Source organism: Ptychodera flava, chromosome 1 (genome assembly GCF_041260155.1).
Source record: "Ptychodera flava strain L36383 chromosome 1, AS_Pfla_20210202, whole genome shotgun sequence".
In the NCBI taxonomy this organism is placed as follows: domain Eukaryota; kingdom Metazoa; phylum Hemichordata; class Enteropneusta; family Ptychoderidae; genus Ptychodera; species Ptychodera flava.
Window position 1 is genome coordinate 10,970,847 of NC_091928.1, and position 18,485 is coordinate 10,989,331.

The following is an 18,485-nucleotide window of genomic DNA, read 5'->3' on the forward strand; positions in this document are numbered from 1 at the left end:
AAGGACCTCAGTAGGTAACGACATCGTCCAATTACTGATCAACGTCCAGCCAGAATTATTGCCACTTCGATCCTGATCATTCTGACCGCCAAGCTGTTTGTGTGAGCAGTCAATCCATGGCTAATTACAAATCAAATCAGAGTGGGTTGAAATGATTCAAGTTAAGTACATGTATAGTTATGAGGTAAAGAAGGCGCTAGGCGATAATGCGTGCTGGTAGACACTAATGAATGCCATGCTACCGTGCCTCGGAGTGAGAGTACACGTTCTTGAACGTACTACATGTAGTACCTAGAATTAGCTTCGCCTTAAAACGTGCGTTAACATGAAGAAAAGGAGTGAAATGAGAATTTCCCTTGTTGGAAGTGATTAAAAAGGGGAATCAATGTGGCCGCGGCAAAACTAGACGTCGAATAACTCCTGTCGAAATGGTCCGGGTGTCCAAGTGAAGCTGGCTACCGTCAGACTTTAGTTACTGGGAAGACTACATATTTACTGGGAGACATTCTGTGCTAAAATTGACCGAGGCTGCTCCACTATTAATGTTCCTTTATATACCAGAACTAAAAGAGAGTGGTCATAGTATTAGTAAGGCACGCAACCGAAGCGATTCATACTTCCTGTGTGTTACCCGAGCGCGTTGCTTATGTAATCACAACGGACAGTGGTGACAATTGCCCCGTCTGTCCACTGACGCCACTCGCTAGCAACTTCGACATAGTTGAGTAACCCTGCTCGAAACCATATTTTCTATCCAGTTTTAGCTCCGTAAACCACAAAAGTGCATGTTAAAGACAACGAAGATCACTATGTTAGCACTATAGTTGAAAATTGCAACGAATCACCCTGCTGAAAGCTGCATTTGGACGTATTTGTAGATTCGACGTACACGGCCTGTAACAGCTTAAGTGTGAGATTTAGGATGTGTAAGTTTCTGCCGGTCACACCCCTAGGAAATATAAGCTGGCTTAATCGACGGGACAGGAAGTGGATAAGGCGCGTTTACGTTAGCTTATAAAATCGTAAACGCCCGATTTCATACAGTGCATTGAAGGTCAAACAAATGACAATATTGATTTCAGAAGCTTTACTTTTATCAGTATCGCGCCGTCGTCTGCGACTTCACTGCAGTGGTTCTTTGGCTTTATTAAGTGCAAATTTATATTATTATTGTTACCGTTAATATATCTCAAAATCAGACAGCAATCGAGAAAAAATGGTTGCAACAATGCAAAACTAGAGGAATATCATTATTAACTATCAAGTCTTTAATGAAGCGAGCGTGAAATCCTCTCGTAAAAGGTGTGGGTGAATAAGGCCGTTTCACGTTAAAAACGACTGCCAAACGACAATAGAACGTGTGACATTATCTGGACATGATAATAGCTCGCAGAAAGTGACGACATAACTGTTCAGGTTCCTTCCATGTGTGCAATCCTAACCTCTTACTCATGTTTCAATGTAAACGGAAATGTATTGATTCATGTGAGTTTTAACTTATTTTCAAATTGTGAATTTATCCTTATAATTGTATTAACTTTATCGATTGCAAACGTGATCAAAGAAAAAACCTTGTAGCTTAGGCTGTGTCTTCTGAATTTTTCAGCAAAAATGGTGACCCTCTCCCGAATGCATACACAAAATTCAATGACCCTTCAAAATGCTTGTGCCAAAAACCGTAATTTCTTTCCGGTTCTTTAGAATATATTTTTGGTTCTCGGTGAAATCAATAACAGAGATCGAACGTTTCAAGTAAGCAGAACCTCCTTGTCTTCTTTCCATGGTAATGAAGCGCTTAATATGAAACAAGATTTGAAATGAAGTCTTTGATGACAAACACTTCACTTTACAATACACTTGGATTACTCAAGGATCACAGTTAGAAAGATCATATCGAGTCATGGAGATTAAGTCTAATAATAGAACATTGACTTAGGGCAAACTGTTCACAAGCCTCGTAGTAATTTTTGCATGGCTACAGGAGGAAAAATGTCTAAAAACATTTTTTGTTAGTTCATAGAAATAAACTGTGGATTCAAAAACATTCAAAAGATACGCAACTGTATCTTACACAGATATAGTACTTTGTCCGAATTTATAACGTTCGCATGTTTTCAACGTATATTTTCATCAAAACAAGCCTAATTTAATATAGATCGGGGTAAATTTCTAATATATATATAGATGCGCGTTAACAGCCGATGATCGCAAAAAATATAAATATCTGTTTTTCCTATTGAAATAAAGTTTGTTTGAAATACTGTAGACAGTAAAGGGGGAGGGATGTACAGAGAATGAATGTTTATAAATAAAAACTTCAATTGAAGACAAAAACAATGTTTAACTAAGATGTGCATTCTTCGTGTAAGCGTTAGATGTTGACATAGTTAGAATTAATAAATTGAAAGAATTTTTCGCCGATTTTAAAGGAGGACACTTGGACATAAGAAAAATGTGTCTTTGGATGCAAAATAAGAATTTACTCTGTTCCCTATACACATACAGACACATACATAAAAAAACACATGTATAAAACGTCTGTAATCCTAAACAGCAATACTAAATAGCAAAAGGCTAAAAATGTTCTGTCGAAAAACATACATTACACAGAATAAAAAAGATAACAACAAATTAAATTCATGAACAAAAATTTTAAAGAAAACTTTCATCGAAAGTATACATTAAAAATATTTTACTGTCTACTCAGACATTTATTTTATAGGCGTCCACATAGAGCTATATGAATACTTTCACAATATCTATAGTTTAATGCAGTGGACATATTACTTTTCATGGTGACACTGCAATGAATACTCATTCCAGTATACACAGTTACAGCTCAAAATTTTAAGTAATCCATACTCTCTGAATTCAAGCAATACAGTTATGAAATTATGTATGTTGGTGCAGGTATAAGCGAAACTACGGTTACATGACATAGTCACGACAACGTCTTCATTTGTATAATTTGACATTGTCACGATACCATCTTCCGTTGTATTAACTAGCACTACGAATTCGAGGTTGCACTACAGCGAGGATGGAAGACACAATTCCAAGTGTTCGTCAGCGAGCTATCAATGAAAGTAGACCAGAGCGCAATGTATAGTGTTATTTGATCAACCACGCAGTGCTGTTAAAGGAATTGCAGTGAGACAAAATAATTTACCGGTATTAAAAATGTTTTACACAGCCTCTGAAGTTGATATATGTGGACTGCATTTTCGAAGCTGAATGATATAAATAAAGCAAGTCATTGTTGAGACCAGCAGAAGTAAACTATTTTTTCAGTTTGGGGCAGTATTAAAGGATCGTGAAAAATAATGGTAGGGAATTTCTGCCTCACAGAATTTCCCGACTTCGTGTGAGACATTCCATGTAGGCCAATTGGGATGTTGGATTCTAGTATTTTCGAGCACAAATCATTTTTGTTAGATTCGTAAATTTTGTTACAGTTTTCCCCAAGAAACAGAATAATGAAAATGTTTCTACTGATGTATTTGTGGCTACCTAAATCAGAGGCACGGGACCTTTAGAATTATTTACTTTCTCTGACAATGTCTTACGTCTGGCACATTTAATAGCTTTTACCTCGTCCGCGACCTTGTTTTTTCATTGCGAGTAAACTTCAACAACTTATCAAATGCTCTTGATGTGTGAAGTAGCTGAACTCTTTGAAGGACTTTATGCAAATAAGGTAGATTTAAAACTAAGCTCACCTGCCCAACTTTCACAGCATCTGCTTTCGCAGATGAGAAGATACACCAGAACGAGTCCTGCAAGGGTAACATCGAACAGAACTGGTGAGTAACTTGGATATATCATTGCTGTGGTTTGCTTTGTTTCAACAGGGCATAATGTCGATAGCATTTGTACCATTTTTACTTTTGAGTATTTTGCTTGGTGATTAAGACACCGATTTATCTCGAATTATGATTGTTATGTGGATTACACAAAATACACAGCTAAAGGCTTTGAGTTAATAAGTGGGGTTGGTGAAGCGCAAGTAGAAGTACAGCAGGTTGTTTTTCATGTGTTTTCAAATACACAGCAGTACACAAATATCCAAACGAAAGTTTGCAGAGAAAGATTTCCTGTCAATTAAATGAGCTACTTACATTATCATTATTTATCGATTTGCCAGTTGTTGTTTCACCTTTCTGTATGTAAATGTTGATGAAAATTTCTTATTCCTTAATACTAGGTTAAAAACAATATTCGCACTTCAAATAATCACTAATTTGCATGTTGAATGAACTTTCCTAGCTAGGGATATATATCTGGATGTGCAGGGTCAAAGTGAACGCAGTATTCTCTGTTAATTAGTGATACACTGATACACACAATCATGAAAGCTGTATAGTAGTTTAAAAACCGTATTACTGATTTGCATATTTAACGAACTTTCCTCATTATGTGTATATCTGGATTGACATGACCAAAGTTGACAAAACTTGCAATGAACATTAATGATAGCGAGATAAAGCATTATATAGCATTTCACATAAGCTAATTACTGGTTTGCGTATTAAACGAACTTTCCTAATACGGGATGTATATCTGGATTGACTTTACCAAAGTCGACAAAACTTGCTATTCTAGATAGTAAGATATGATATTACCAAAAATCAGTTCTGATTTGTAAAACATCTTGTTACTAAATTTGCATATCATTACGGGAAAGGTCCATTTCCCTACGCTACTTGAGACTTATTGCTATCAAATGAGTTTGTTAATGAAACCTGTTTTTAATGTGATACCACTACAAATATTGTACAAGACAAGATGTGGCAACATTCAGTCGTGTTTTGAGGATCACGTTTGCTTTGAATTTTCCAAATTTTCCATTTCACTGTTTTGTAACAAATATCAGTGTTGTATTGTTGAACGTCAGTGTTGTGCTGACCATGAGCATTGCTATTTATACAAAACCCCTGTTACAAGTGTACATTACAAAAACTTAGGAACACCACTTCCTTATCAATCGATGCGCAAGCTGCATTGAAAACAACAAAGGCCTTGATTACAAAACTATAGATATGACATACCGGAGGACAGGGCGCTGTTATTTTCTCTTTGATTGCCATGATATTTCTTGGCGCCTCTTCATCAATTTCATTGCTGGGATGCATAACTGCCTCTGCCAATCTTTGAAGGGGCCAACTTTCATGTCTATCTGGAACCTAAAAAGAAAAGCAAGCACAAATTCAATAAACTGCTTGAAGCACACCGCTTAGATGTGAAAAACACATTTTGAGACTTTGTAATACACTTAGAATGTCCTCTTTGAAACATTCTCTGCAGACTCGGTTGAAGTTAGTTGGTCATTATTATATAAAGTATACCGTAGTAATTTATACAAGCTAAAATTCATTAAGGTTACTTTTCCTGTTGCTTTGTTTTTTTTATTCAATGGACATTGGAAATTAGCTGTACTTCGGAGGGAGTTTGGTCTTTATTATTTTAGAGTGTGGATTTGGCAGAATGGTTCTGTCTGTTGCTTCCCCAACAGGTGACTGGATACCGTATGTTGTGGGTCCAATTGAAGACACCGTATTAGACAATGTGACCCATTGCCATTGTTATTTCTGTTTTGTTTATTTATTTATTTATTTATTTATTTTCTGTTTTATTTCTGTTTTCACTTTGTATAATTTGGACTAAATTTTAATAATATATTAAATATTAATCACCTACTACTGATTGATCAAATGTTGTCTAAAAGTTAGGCAAGGATTTGTTGTCGTTCGAAACTCTTGCTCAGAAAAAAACCCGGCAAACTGGTCTGTATTTGTCATCACATGGTTTTTGAGTAGGTTTTCAAGTTGGTAAATTCTAAGATTATAGTCATGACAACTGACACTGAAGTAATGTAATAATAAATATGGTCAATGCTTGTGAATCAAGCTGTAAACGAAGGAACCTAGCAAGAAAATATAGAGTTTAAAAAATCTATAATGAATGTTAAGGTGAGTAAAATAAAGAGCAGATTCGTCCGTGATTGATTTGAACATCATCGTGCAAGCAATCTTTTTTGTTGTTGATATACAGTTTACACGTGAGGAGTAAACACTTCCCAAAACTTCTAGCGTAAGGTAAAATAGATACGTGTCTACGATAGTCTGGAGAAATCCCTGGCATTTTTAGGCCAGCCTTATTTCGATGTGAAAATCAAAGAAAGACATGATAAATTTTGTCTAAATTGCAGTTTGTCACGGATTTCAGATCTACGGAAATGACGTTTTCAAGTAATATTTACATTAAACGTTGCGAATTTGTGAGCGAATTCGAAAATTTATATTGCGCGAGGTGCGCAATACATTTTGTGGCAAGGCATTTTTCTAGTTTGGTAAGAGAAAAACATTTGTGTGGAATGACCTGTAAATTGATATTTACGAATGTTGACTATCAATATTGAGCAAGAATGAGTTAAATCCGTGGCATTTTTAGGCCAACAATATTTTGATGTTGAAATCATGGAAAAACACATGTGATAAATTAAATCTAAATTGCATTTTGCAAGGGATTTCAGACCTAGGGAAATGACGTTCTCAAGCAATTTTATACATAAATCGCTGCGACTTTGTGAACGAATTAGAATTTCAATTGCGCGAGATGCGCAATTCGTGGCATTTTCAGGTCAATCGAATTTTAATGTCGAATTCGAAGAAGCAATTCTGAAATACCGTCATATTTTTTCCGTGATTGTCGTTTTAAAGTTGGCATATCAAACATCGGATTTTACATGTAACGCCGTGCATTACGCGGCCAGCTTATATTTGATGATGACATTGAAGAACTAAACGCGTATTTGCTCGAAATCCAGCACCTCTGCATTGTTCGCATGAGATAAGTGAGAAGATGGAGAGACAATCTCTTTACAATTTGCTTGAAATAAATCGAATATCGAAATTTGGTGTAGAACAGGAACTTTCATTTGCCAATTTTTCATTTTTATGTTGACCTTGACCTGGCGTCATAAGACGGACGGCTATGCCAAACATAATAAGCTTTACATTAAATGAACGTTTCAGTCAGGAATATTTATTTAATTACACACGAGTTATTCTGCTTTGTTTTCGAAACAGTGCCGGTAAATGGTCACCATGCCCCCTCCCAATAGAGCTGTTATGGAGTTGCATGTGAAAGAGTGGACAAAGTTTCAGGATAACTTCTTTTCGGCTAGATGCACGTTCCTTATTCAGAATAAAATAATTCATTGATGGGGGTTGATAAATACGTAATTGATTTGCAGCTCTCTACAACTTGATGTCTTTTCTTACTTCCTTTTTTTGACTTTTCCCGGGATCAAGAAGTGCCTTTATGCAACTATTATCGACTGACAACTGTTCTAGATCCATAGCTGTCGTTGTGCTGTACCTTCAGATCAGTCAGGCCGAGTAAACAGCGTATCAGCATAGACACTACCGTTTTATCAGAACGTACGTATCACAATGGCAGGGAGAAGCGAGCCTTTTAGGCATCAGCTGGAAACCGTCGATAACATAGGCATGGGCGGATGTTTTGTCTAAAATATATCAGTCTGAGTGAGACGGGGTCATCACTAGAAATGTAAACATGATTGAGACAAAACCAATATCGAAAATCGCATACAAGAAATAAGGACCTGTGTGTCAAATTGCAATATTCGATTTTGTCACGCGCATAAGACAGAACACGTCGCACAAGAGCAACTACTTCATGCGCAATATTGGTAGTCAACACTCGCAACAAAGTTAGATTTAACAACCCTTAAACGACAATCACAGAAAGAAATCTGACGATATTTTAGTATTGCTTCTTCGATTTCGACATTAAAATTCGGTTGGCCTAAAATGCCACGGATTGTGTTCCCTGAATATTAGGTTTACATAATTATACAATATTAGGTCAAAAGGGTAAATGGAAAAATACCTCTGTTTTTCTCTAGGGTTACGATGTCTCCTCATATTTCCATCACCTGTATTCCGAGAAGATCGTAATATTGACTAAAAAGAAGTATTTTACGCATTATAGGCAACAAAAAAACCCTGTGCGTTTGTGATCATATCATCACAAGCTCAACCATGCCGCTGTAATTATATGGTCGCTTGATTAATACTTTTCACAGCCCAGATCACCAACAAAGGCTTGAGATGGAAACTATGAAATAAGAAAGCAATCTTTGATGAAGAACTAAAAACAGTTGAGAAAAAACTAGTCATCATAGTTATCCGACCAAGATGGGGCCTCGTTTTCAAGTATTGATTTTGCATTTTGTATTTTGCATTTTGCATTTTGCAGTTTGCATTTTGAATTTGCATTTAGAAGAGCTCTCTCGGCCATCGTACGTGTCTTTACAATTATTTCTTCTAAACAAGTCTTATCTTAATTTATCTTATCAATATGTTCAGACAAAGAAAGATGCTTATTCAACTAAATACCAACAAAAGGGGCAACATCAACTTCTCCGATTTGCTCGTCACGGATACAGATAGAACCAAAGACCTTCAATTTCCTTCAACGGTCTCTAAATAATTGTCTTGCTCCTATTTATTGTCAATTTTTGAAATCACTCGCAATTGCATATCGATTAAGTAAAATGATACAGTAGTGAGGTCAGTACAATCTGAACCAGGATAAGTATGGAAAAGATTGGAACCATCAGCAAATAATCGGAAATCGAAAACGTACAATAGGAAAATCATTTAATTAAAAATAAAGTCGGACCTAACACTAACCCTTAGGGAACACCACGATGAATACTAGATTTCTCTGACACTTTGTTATTTGATTGAACAAATTGAGAACGGTTTACATATGTTTTTCTATCAATTGTAGGCAGGGCCCCTAAACCCATAATACTCCAGTTTTGTCAACAAAGTTTAATGATATATACTATAGAAAGCTTTATTACAGTCGATAAATACTCTTATAGTAGAATTTTCTCTAAAAATTTCATTAGGAAATCGCTTACTAAGTTCACCAATGTTAACTTTGTGCTGTGCTTTTTTAAAGCGATGCTGACGTTTGTACAGTATCTTATTAAGGTGAGAGGGGAGTTGCTGTTTTACTACTTTCGATGACTTTACAGAACAATGGCAGTATAGACACTGGTCTGTAACTCACCACAAGTTTCCATTTTCCCTTTTAAAGATGTGCACAGCTTTGGGGATATTCAAAGCTGTGGGGAACACACCTGTTGAAAAATAACTCTTTATTATAAAGTGGGCCAGGCGTCTTGAAATGACAATGGCTGAGTCAATGAGAAGTCTTGGGGCAGATTATCTCGTCCACTTGTTTTTTGCCATCTAAATTAACTACAAGTTTGCAAACGTTTTACTCTGTTGCTGCTTGGAGGAAAATGAGTTTGGCATTGGCAGACCGAGGTTATTCCTGAAATCGTTTGCAGAATGTGGAATGTTATTTGCCACGTTCCGCCATCTCGAACATAGAAGTCGTAAATCAAAACACCGTAAAACGTCAGCTTGGCCATTCAAAATATCTTCAGCACCGTTTACCTTAACCTTGAGGGGTCTCGTAATTTATCAGGGCCAGTTTTCTTACCAAGCAAGTCATAAACAACACTTATATTACTGTTACTTTTATTTCAGGTGAATAAATTATCATAATGATTCTTTTTCCCATAAACACGATTGGAACTATTGTTGGATAAAATGATTTTCATATTGTTCAAATTTTCCAAAGTGTTAGGTACTGTATAGCTGAATGTTGTAATATTGCAAATTACTCATAAAAACAAGTGTGTTATCTAAAAAGAAAAGCAGATGAGATTACATTTGTAGATTATATCAACATTGCTTCATCATCCAATTATCCCAAATTAGTTTCACTCGTGTTCATAATAGCCTGGTTTATCACCCAATTCTATTTACAAATTAGCTAACTATAATTTTCATTCGTACGTGGTACATAAACAGTGTACATGCCCATCAATACAAGGTCGACAATTTCTTAGCCAGTTTTCGGATATGCTTTGACAAACTTCATTTGACTTCATGATTTCCATAAATGGTTTCAAAATTTATTGACCCAGCGGGCACAATGTCATTAACATTGATTAGAAGTTTCTCTAATTGACTTGTATTACCTGGTTAGTTCAATTGCATTTAGCACTACTATTCGTCAACCAACACAAATTGATATTACGACTAAAATGTACCACAGAGAAGGTACTTATATGCAAGATTCGTACAGGAGTTGAGTGGACATATTGTTCCCTTGTTAGTCTAATTCCAGTACTAACATTGTGATCACTTTACAATGAATTGACATAAGAGACATCCCAGAACAATTATTTTGGTGCTAAGCATTCTTGCTGACCACTACATTTAAGTTGCATTCGTGGGAAGCGTTGGAAATTGTTTCGCTAAAAACAGCTTCGATCTTTGCCCCGCTGAAAACAGCTGACACGTGGAATCGGGTCACAAATTGCAATGTCACGAGCTTGGTACAATGTTCCACGGTCTACTTCACAGTCAGGATATGATAGGTTGAAATATTGTTTTGCTAAAACTGAAAGGATCTATCATTGATACTCAAACCAATGTTTTACACTTACTACTATCAACATCCTTCAAATTGTAATTGTCGACAGCTTAAAAGCAAATTAATTCACACTGAACGTTGACAACCATCCCTCCCGTGAAGAGCTGTAGTCCCACCGCGGAATAATATCAATAAAGGATATGATCGCAATCACCCCCTTAAACAACCTACAACATAGGAATACATGAGGAGCAAGAATGTTCGGCTTCTACATTTACATTGAGTTTTCTTCTATTTACAAAACATCTCAACAAAAACATTCGTTACCAGAGGACGCATGTATAATGCACATCTCGTCAAAATACGAATACATCACTGGAATACGACGAGATACAGGCCAAACAATATAATTACCTTTCATAACGTACGTTGTATTGTACGTTTCGCGTATTGCATAATACCAAGGTCATTGACATATTTACACAAAGGAGAAATACTATATGTTTAGCAATCAAGGGGATGTTTTCTGTCCTACGTTTTCATATTTTTCATAAAGTAGAATTAGATTTTGTGTGATTAAGCGTAATTGTATGAAATTTCATGTCATCGCAAACATGTTTTTAGTGGGACTAATGGCTCAAAAATACTGGTCTTCTTAAAAATCATTACGTGTTAAATGTTTACTTTATGATGTATGAGCATTTATGCTTATTAAAATGTACCTTTGTTTCAACGTATATTCCTCTAGGTACTGAAAATCACAAAATGAAGGCCGTGTGGTGTTTCCTGTGCCTTGTTATGTTTCATTGTGGAAATGAAAGAATGATAGCATGGTGCAATATGACTACACCACAGCTCGGAACACCCCCAAGTCCAAGGGAGAGTTTTCACACCTCAAGAGTTAAAATTACCAGCCATGCACGAAGCCGGCGTACACTTGAGCCAGTTTCACAAGAGCCCACTGCGTCATTTCAAACTGACTCAAGCTACAGAACAACAAGACGTGGTCCACAGCCCAGAGTAGAGCAGTTGCTGCCAACAATGCTGATCGACCCAATATCTTTACAGTGCCGAAACTCATTCACAGACAGACCAATCGAGTCATGTCTGTCAAATGGTGACATCAACTGCATTGATGAAACGCAAGTACCTGCAATCGCTACAAATATGGTTATGTGCAGCTGTAAACCTGAGTGCGTTATTTACGGCGACTGTTGTCTTGACTACCAATCGGTATGTCCTAACAAATCGAAGGAATTTGAAAACATCGCGGACACTAGGCGTGTATGGAATCTGGTTCAAAATATGGTGGACAATTGTGACTTACAGATGTCCAAGAAATTGGCCTAATGACGTCATAAGAGCTAATGTGAAAATAGTACAGGTAAGAATGATTTATGTTTATAAGACAATAATAATAAGGAAACGAAATTCTGTTTTCTCAAATAGTAAATTGCACAAGTGCATTTGCATCAAAGTATGAAAGAAGCCTCTCCATTCATGTATATTACTTAATTCATGTATATGATAAAACCCTGTATTGTCGGCTAATTGAGCCATACCAGTGCATGGCGCACAAGTGCTATGTATCCTGAACATACAAAATTCAAAGCAGGTGCCTACTGGGAGTAATCTTTTCTTTTGTACTTGTCTACTTTTTAGCTCACGTTTCGCATATATAGGCTGGTGTTGCAGCGATCTCTCTGTCTGTATATATGCCAATCTGTGTATGTGTGTGTGTTATGTCTATCTGTTGGTGCGATATCTCAAGAACGGTTGATGGGATTGAATAAAGTCTGAAATGGGAATAGCAAGAACCGATTACTTTTGTTTGGTATGGCTTGCCTATTTTTTGCTTATTCACAAAAGTAATACTTAAAAATGTTTATAAATGTGAACGACTGCACAAACTTTGGCGAGAATTTTCTCTATTTGTACAATATATATCATGGACGTAAAAATATACCATTCAATTAACACGAATTCCCCGATAGCATTTCGTAACATTTCAAGAATATTTCCCGAAGTAGACATTAAGACATCCATCATTCCACGACGAATCGTCGCTCGGTTTACTACTCTGACTTTGGAGCCAGATCAATATGGATGAAAAATAATTCTCGTTTCATTCAAAGGTTCATCACTTATATAAATCAAATATTCTTGATCCGATATGTATCCATGAGTGTATCTCCGTTACCTTTACCCAAATGAGGGAACATAATGAACAACACAAAGATCCAATGATGTTAATAAGCGAGTTTATTGTCTACCAAATGAAAGCCTTGGAAATTTAAACGGACTAAAAATCCCAACTTTGATGCTGGAGCATTTATGTACTGAAATCACAGTGGCTAGACTTAATTCAAGTATGACAGTATATCAATCGATCTTGACACTCAGCGAAGATTTGTGGAAACAAGCAAATTTTGTTCACAACTTGCCCATTTGCTCGCTCCCGTAAACAAGATATGAGCCAGCATAGTGTCAAAGGTCGCAACTTCCGTCTTCCGGTGTTTCTCCCTTCCTCATGCTGTACACCAGTACGCGCGCACCCGGAGTATGTCATGTGGTTGCAAGCCTGTCACACAAGTACCAGTAGGACGTACGCCCTCTATGGTCACCTCTCTCGTCCGAACATGTTATGCAGAGTTGCTTCTCGAGGGTCTATGCTTTGAACTTACAAGTATTACTGGTGAGACGTCGCGTGTTTTTCATGCAAAATGTCAATAATTTTCTGTTTTGGTAGAGCAATTGGTGTGAATTTATTAGAATCTTTTTTTTCTCTGATGGTTGAACAAAACAGGAACAACAGTGACACAGGATCATGTTTTACTTTCCAAGATTTTATTCATTTCAACAATTCAAGATTACAACAAGTAACAACACAATTTTACATAATCTAAGGTTAACAAAGGATGAAGAGTGAATAAAATTAACGTTTTCCTGTGGTAAAAATCTTACTTAGGGAGTCGTCATTATTTACGACCTTGGGGGGGGGGAAGTCTGGGGAATTTCATGGTAAGCTTATTCTGAAATTTCGAGTAAACCCCCTGCCAACCCCAATGCATTTGAGTAACCCAGTCTCTACCACAGAAATTTTGACTGATCCCTCCCCCCCCACTTAGACCAGTTAAATACCAAGACATGTATTTGTAACATTTACAAAACTACAGCAATAGTACAGACCTTTCATATCCTGCTAGAATATCATCGGTTACCTCATGACAGTTGAAAAAGATGAAACCAGCAAAAGGAAATTCAAAGTCACAATAAAATGTAGATACAAAAGCTCATGCTGTAACCACTATCCAACCATATAATATTGTTTACTTTGGATGGGTATCATGACAAGGTTTTCACTAAGATATCTGACAGGGCAGAATTTGAAAGTACAGGAGAACAGTCAGGAGGCTGGGGGGGGGGGCAGTGTCAGAGGAGTTGTACCCTCTCGTGTTGAAAATTTGAGAGATTGATGTGTACAATAATGCAGTCGAGTGCAATATGAGAGATGTTATCAATTTGTGTAAAACTGTTAGAACACCCCACAGGGGAAAAGTGTGAGAGGCGTGTCCCCTCTGCCACATCGGAAATTTTGAGAAATTAATGAGTTCAATGATGCAGTCTGGTGCAATATTAGGTGTTTTCTATTTGTTTTTACTGAGTAAAACTGTTAGAACACCCAGGGGGAGAGGAAGTGACAGGGGGTCGCATTAAGAATTTTGAGAAATTGATGAAATGGTATAATCTGAGACGTATTTCAATTCATTTTGTACTAAAAATTGAGCAACCCCTTCTTTCTCTCCAATTTTGAACAACCCCCTTGTAGCTTTCAATTTTTTGATTGACTACCCTCACATTCCTGTGACTCCCCAGGCCCTTATGTTAAATTACTCTAAAAGACCCATAAAAAATATCTTGATGGCCTTAGAACTAAATTTGTGAACAACATGTACAGTAAAAGTGGTCAACTTTGATGCAGTCTTGCTGATGCATTTTTATGGGGCTTGAACTCACAATATCTACAATACTAATTCGCCTAGCTTAGCAGTCAGTTAAAACCCCTACAAATAGGCGTTTCAACTAGCAGCGGCCTGAATTGGCAATAACAGCAATAATAATAAATATCAATTTCTGCAAGTCATTTAAAAGTATACCACCAAGGGCACAGTATTGCTCCTGTCTGACAAACAAAAAGAGGTATTCCTATTTCCACTTATTCACTCAAAATGCTATTGTGTTTGCAAAGAGTTTGAACTTTCAATTTTCATAGGCAGAATTCCATTTTAACACCCACTTTTCAATTTTGTAGATCAACAGTAAAAATTTGATGGTCCTTGCTAGAAACGTAAAGATTTACTCAGAGTTAAGTTATACACAGATGAGCCAAGAATACAATGTGCAATATACACACCAAATAACCTGGTGATAAACTGGTGAGAAGGAAACTTACAACAGCTCAATTAACTTTCAAATGTTGGACGTCAGAGAAAAATTGAAAGATTTCAATAACTTCCTAGTTGTATGAGTAGTATGTGTAACATTAAATGTGAAAACTTCTTGGTTTCAGATAAAAATGAGCAATTATATTTTGACAATTACTGCAAGCAAGATATATTGTAAGTTAACATTGTCTACTGCAAGTTCAAAGTTGTAATCAAAAGCAGGCAACCACGGGTAATTGGTCGATGATAACTGATAAATTCGAACCTTGGAAGGAGTAAATATATGCAGTGTACTGATCAAAAAACAATATGGTGTCAGAGGGATAGGTCGTCAACATTAATATAGTTGTTTATTCTGTTTGTGTGGTGAAGTGACCTGATATTATCATTCATCACTCATCTTATTCAAACTACACATGATTTCACTCGGCTGCCTTCATCTTTGTGAAGATTTACTTAATTAAGTGATACCATGACAGGTTTTTGCTTATGTAACAAAATGATTGGAACTGATACAAATAAACTGGAGTCTGTTTTAATGGTATGGTGCATCTTGCCATATGCCTTCTTGTGGATTGAAATCCCTCATCAGTGTATGGGGTTTCCTCCATGAAATATTTGCTATAGTTGATCCACTACATAAACATAGCCTCACAACTTTTTTCTAGATCATATTTCACTACAAATTGGCACCAAATAAAACTACATTATTTTCAGTGTCTTCAAAATTGATTTACAAGGTATTCAGGGTTGGAATAGGTCATTCAAGCTTGCAGACTAATATATTGGCTCCCAAAATAAAAAATCATGGGTTCTCTCAGTTTGAAAAATGATTTGGCTTAGGTAGTCTCTAGGGATTTTTACAAGAAAATGCAAAGCTATCAGGTAAACATCAATTAGACAAAAGCACTTTTTGACCAAAATTGACAAAAACTGCTCCAAAAATACAAAATTTTGCATTTTCTCACTGTATAAAAATATCTGACTTAAGTCATCCTAAGGACCTTTATATTGAATATCAAAAAGTCTAACAAGGAGTTTTGAAGAAAAAAATAGATCTACAATGACAAAAATAATCTCAAAAATACAAAGTTGCATATCTTGGCACGATTTTACAAAATCTTATTGCTGTCATCCTAAGGGACATGTATAATCAATATTAATGTGTCTGACCAGAACTTTTGAATGATATTTTTGGTTAAATATGACAATAATTGCCTTAAAATATAAGTTTTAAAATATTTCATAACAATATGGACAAATGTCAATAAGGTTATCCCTGCAGAACAGTATATTTAGATTTCTGTGCAATACTAGAGTTTATTTGCTTCTTCAAGCATACCATTCTTTTCCTTGACATAAGGTAAACTTCAGTCTCCTCAACAACACAATTGTGATGTAATCTACAACAAACCTGAGTGAGAAAAATAGAAATATAGATATACTATTAATACATTTTTGTATATTTCTTTCATCCATGAAAACCTGTGGTAGATAATGTCATAAAATGTATGATATCATGATAGGGCTAGCCCATAAACTTGTGCACAGTAACATTGGAAATGTAATTCAATAGAATGTAATAGTTCAATAATTATATGAGTTCTGTGTGCAATAAAAAATATTTGTTAAAATACTCTTATTTAGCACTGGTGTTGATGACCTCCACTGCTTGAGCATGTGGCTCCTTTTTGAGTCTGATTACCCGGTATACTGTGCACCAGGATGCTGATGTTTAAAACAAGTCCTTATGGCTGCTTTCCAATACCAGTGCAATCACACATACAAGTGCTATGCTGACAAGCTAAATATTGATTTTTAGCAATCTTTTTGTAGTAAAATAACAACTTACAGTGGGCAAATATAAATAATGAAAAAAAATCAAAAGTAAGCATTACAGGCCCTCTAAATTTTTGAGAGTTGTAATATAATAACTTACACAATTATCCCCAAACCATTCACAGGATACAGCTCAAGTTGTAACTACAAAATGGTACACCAATGTGAGAAGCAACATATGAACATAATACCCTACTTACATTGACGTTTCTTTCACATTCCTCTTCCAAAACAAACTTCTTACCATCTTGTTGTTAAGGCAGTGTCATACCATTCAAAGATACTGTCAAAACAAACAAAAATCCATTATTACATCAGAATGAATACTAGACACTGTTCACAGAAGTTTCATATTAAAAATTAGTCTTTTTTTAATACTGTCAGTTTTCAACAGACATGCCATAAACCTTCAAAAGACACAGTTTATGTTTTACTTTGCATATAAAAATGATATCAGTCTTGCAATGGTTATATATAAGTGGAGCTGACAAACAGTTGCCCTAAATGGGCAGTGACACATATGATTTGAATAAAATATCACTTTTAACATGGTCGTCATTTCCTTCTTTTGGCAAGTTACATCTGAACATATTCTACAGTACATGATCCTCATAGAAATTTAAATGCATCTTATTCAAAATGTAAGAACTTTATTGCCTATCAAAAAGTTTTTGTTTAACAACATTTAAAAAAATAATAATGTGAAAATTTAAGAAAGTTTGACCAAGTCCGTATGGAGTTACATTGTTTGGAAATCTTGAAATTGGAAGAAAAGTGAAGCCAGGAAATTGGGTGATTTGCAAACATTTGCAAAATTAACACTTCTCCATCAAGCAACCTACGACTGCTTGACAACCTTGAAAGATAAACCCAAATAATAATATTTTAATCTTGGGTTAACAATTTCATTAAATTACATGAATGTCTACAAAAAAGTGATTTTGGTGCAAAATACCCTGTGTTGGGTGCAGCATCCCTTAATTAGCAAGTTTTATACCACTGCAAAGTCTCTGTGCAACCAGGTGACACATTCTGACTCGGCATGATCTAACAGCAGATTCCTGCATAACATTTTGATTTGAAAACTTGAATCACTTTTTAATAGCATAAAAAGAGCAAAACCAAGGAGAAACGTAGATGACAAAGCCTTATAAGGGAAAGAGAGATGTACCACATGACTCCGTGCAACCAGATGACACATTGTGACTCAGCATACTCCTAAAGCAGACGATTGCATAAAATTTTGATTTTGAATCACTTTGTAATAGTATAAAAAGAGCACAACAAATGAGAAAACTTAGAAGTCAAAGCCTTAGCACAGTAAGAGAGATGCACCAGAGTGTCCATGCAACCAGGTGACACATTGTGACTCAGCATACTCCAAATGCAGATTCTGCAAAAATATTTGATTAGATAACTTAAATCAGTTGGCAATAGCATAGAAAGACGAAAACCACTGGAAAACTTAGAAGTCATATCCATAGCACACTAAGAGAGATGCGCCAGTGTGTCCATGCAACCAGGTGACACATTGTGACTCAGCATACTCCAAATGCAGATTCAGCAAAAATATTTGATTACACAACTTAAATCAGTTGGCATTAGCATAGAAAGATAAAAACCACTGGGAAAACTTAGAAATCACAGCCATAGCACACTAAGACAGATGCGCCGAAGTGTCCATGCAACCAGGTGACACATTGTGACTCAGCA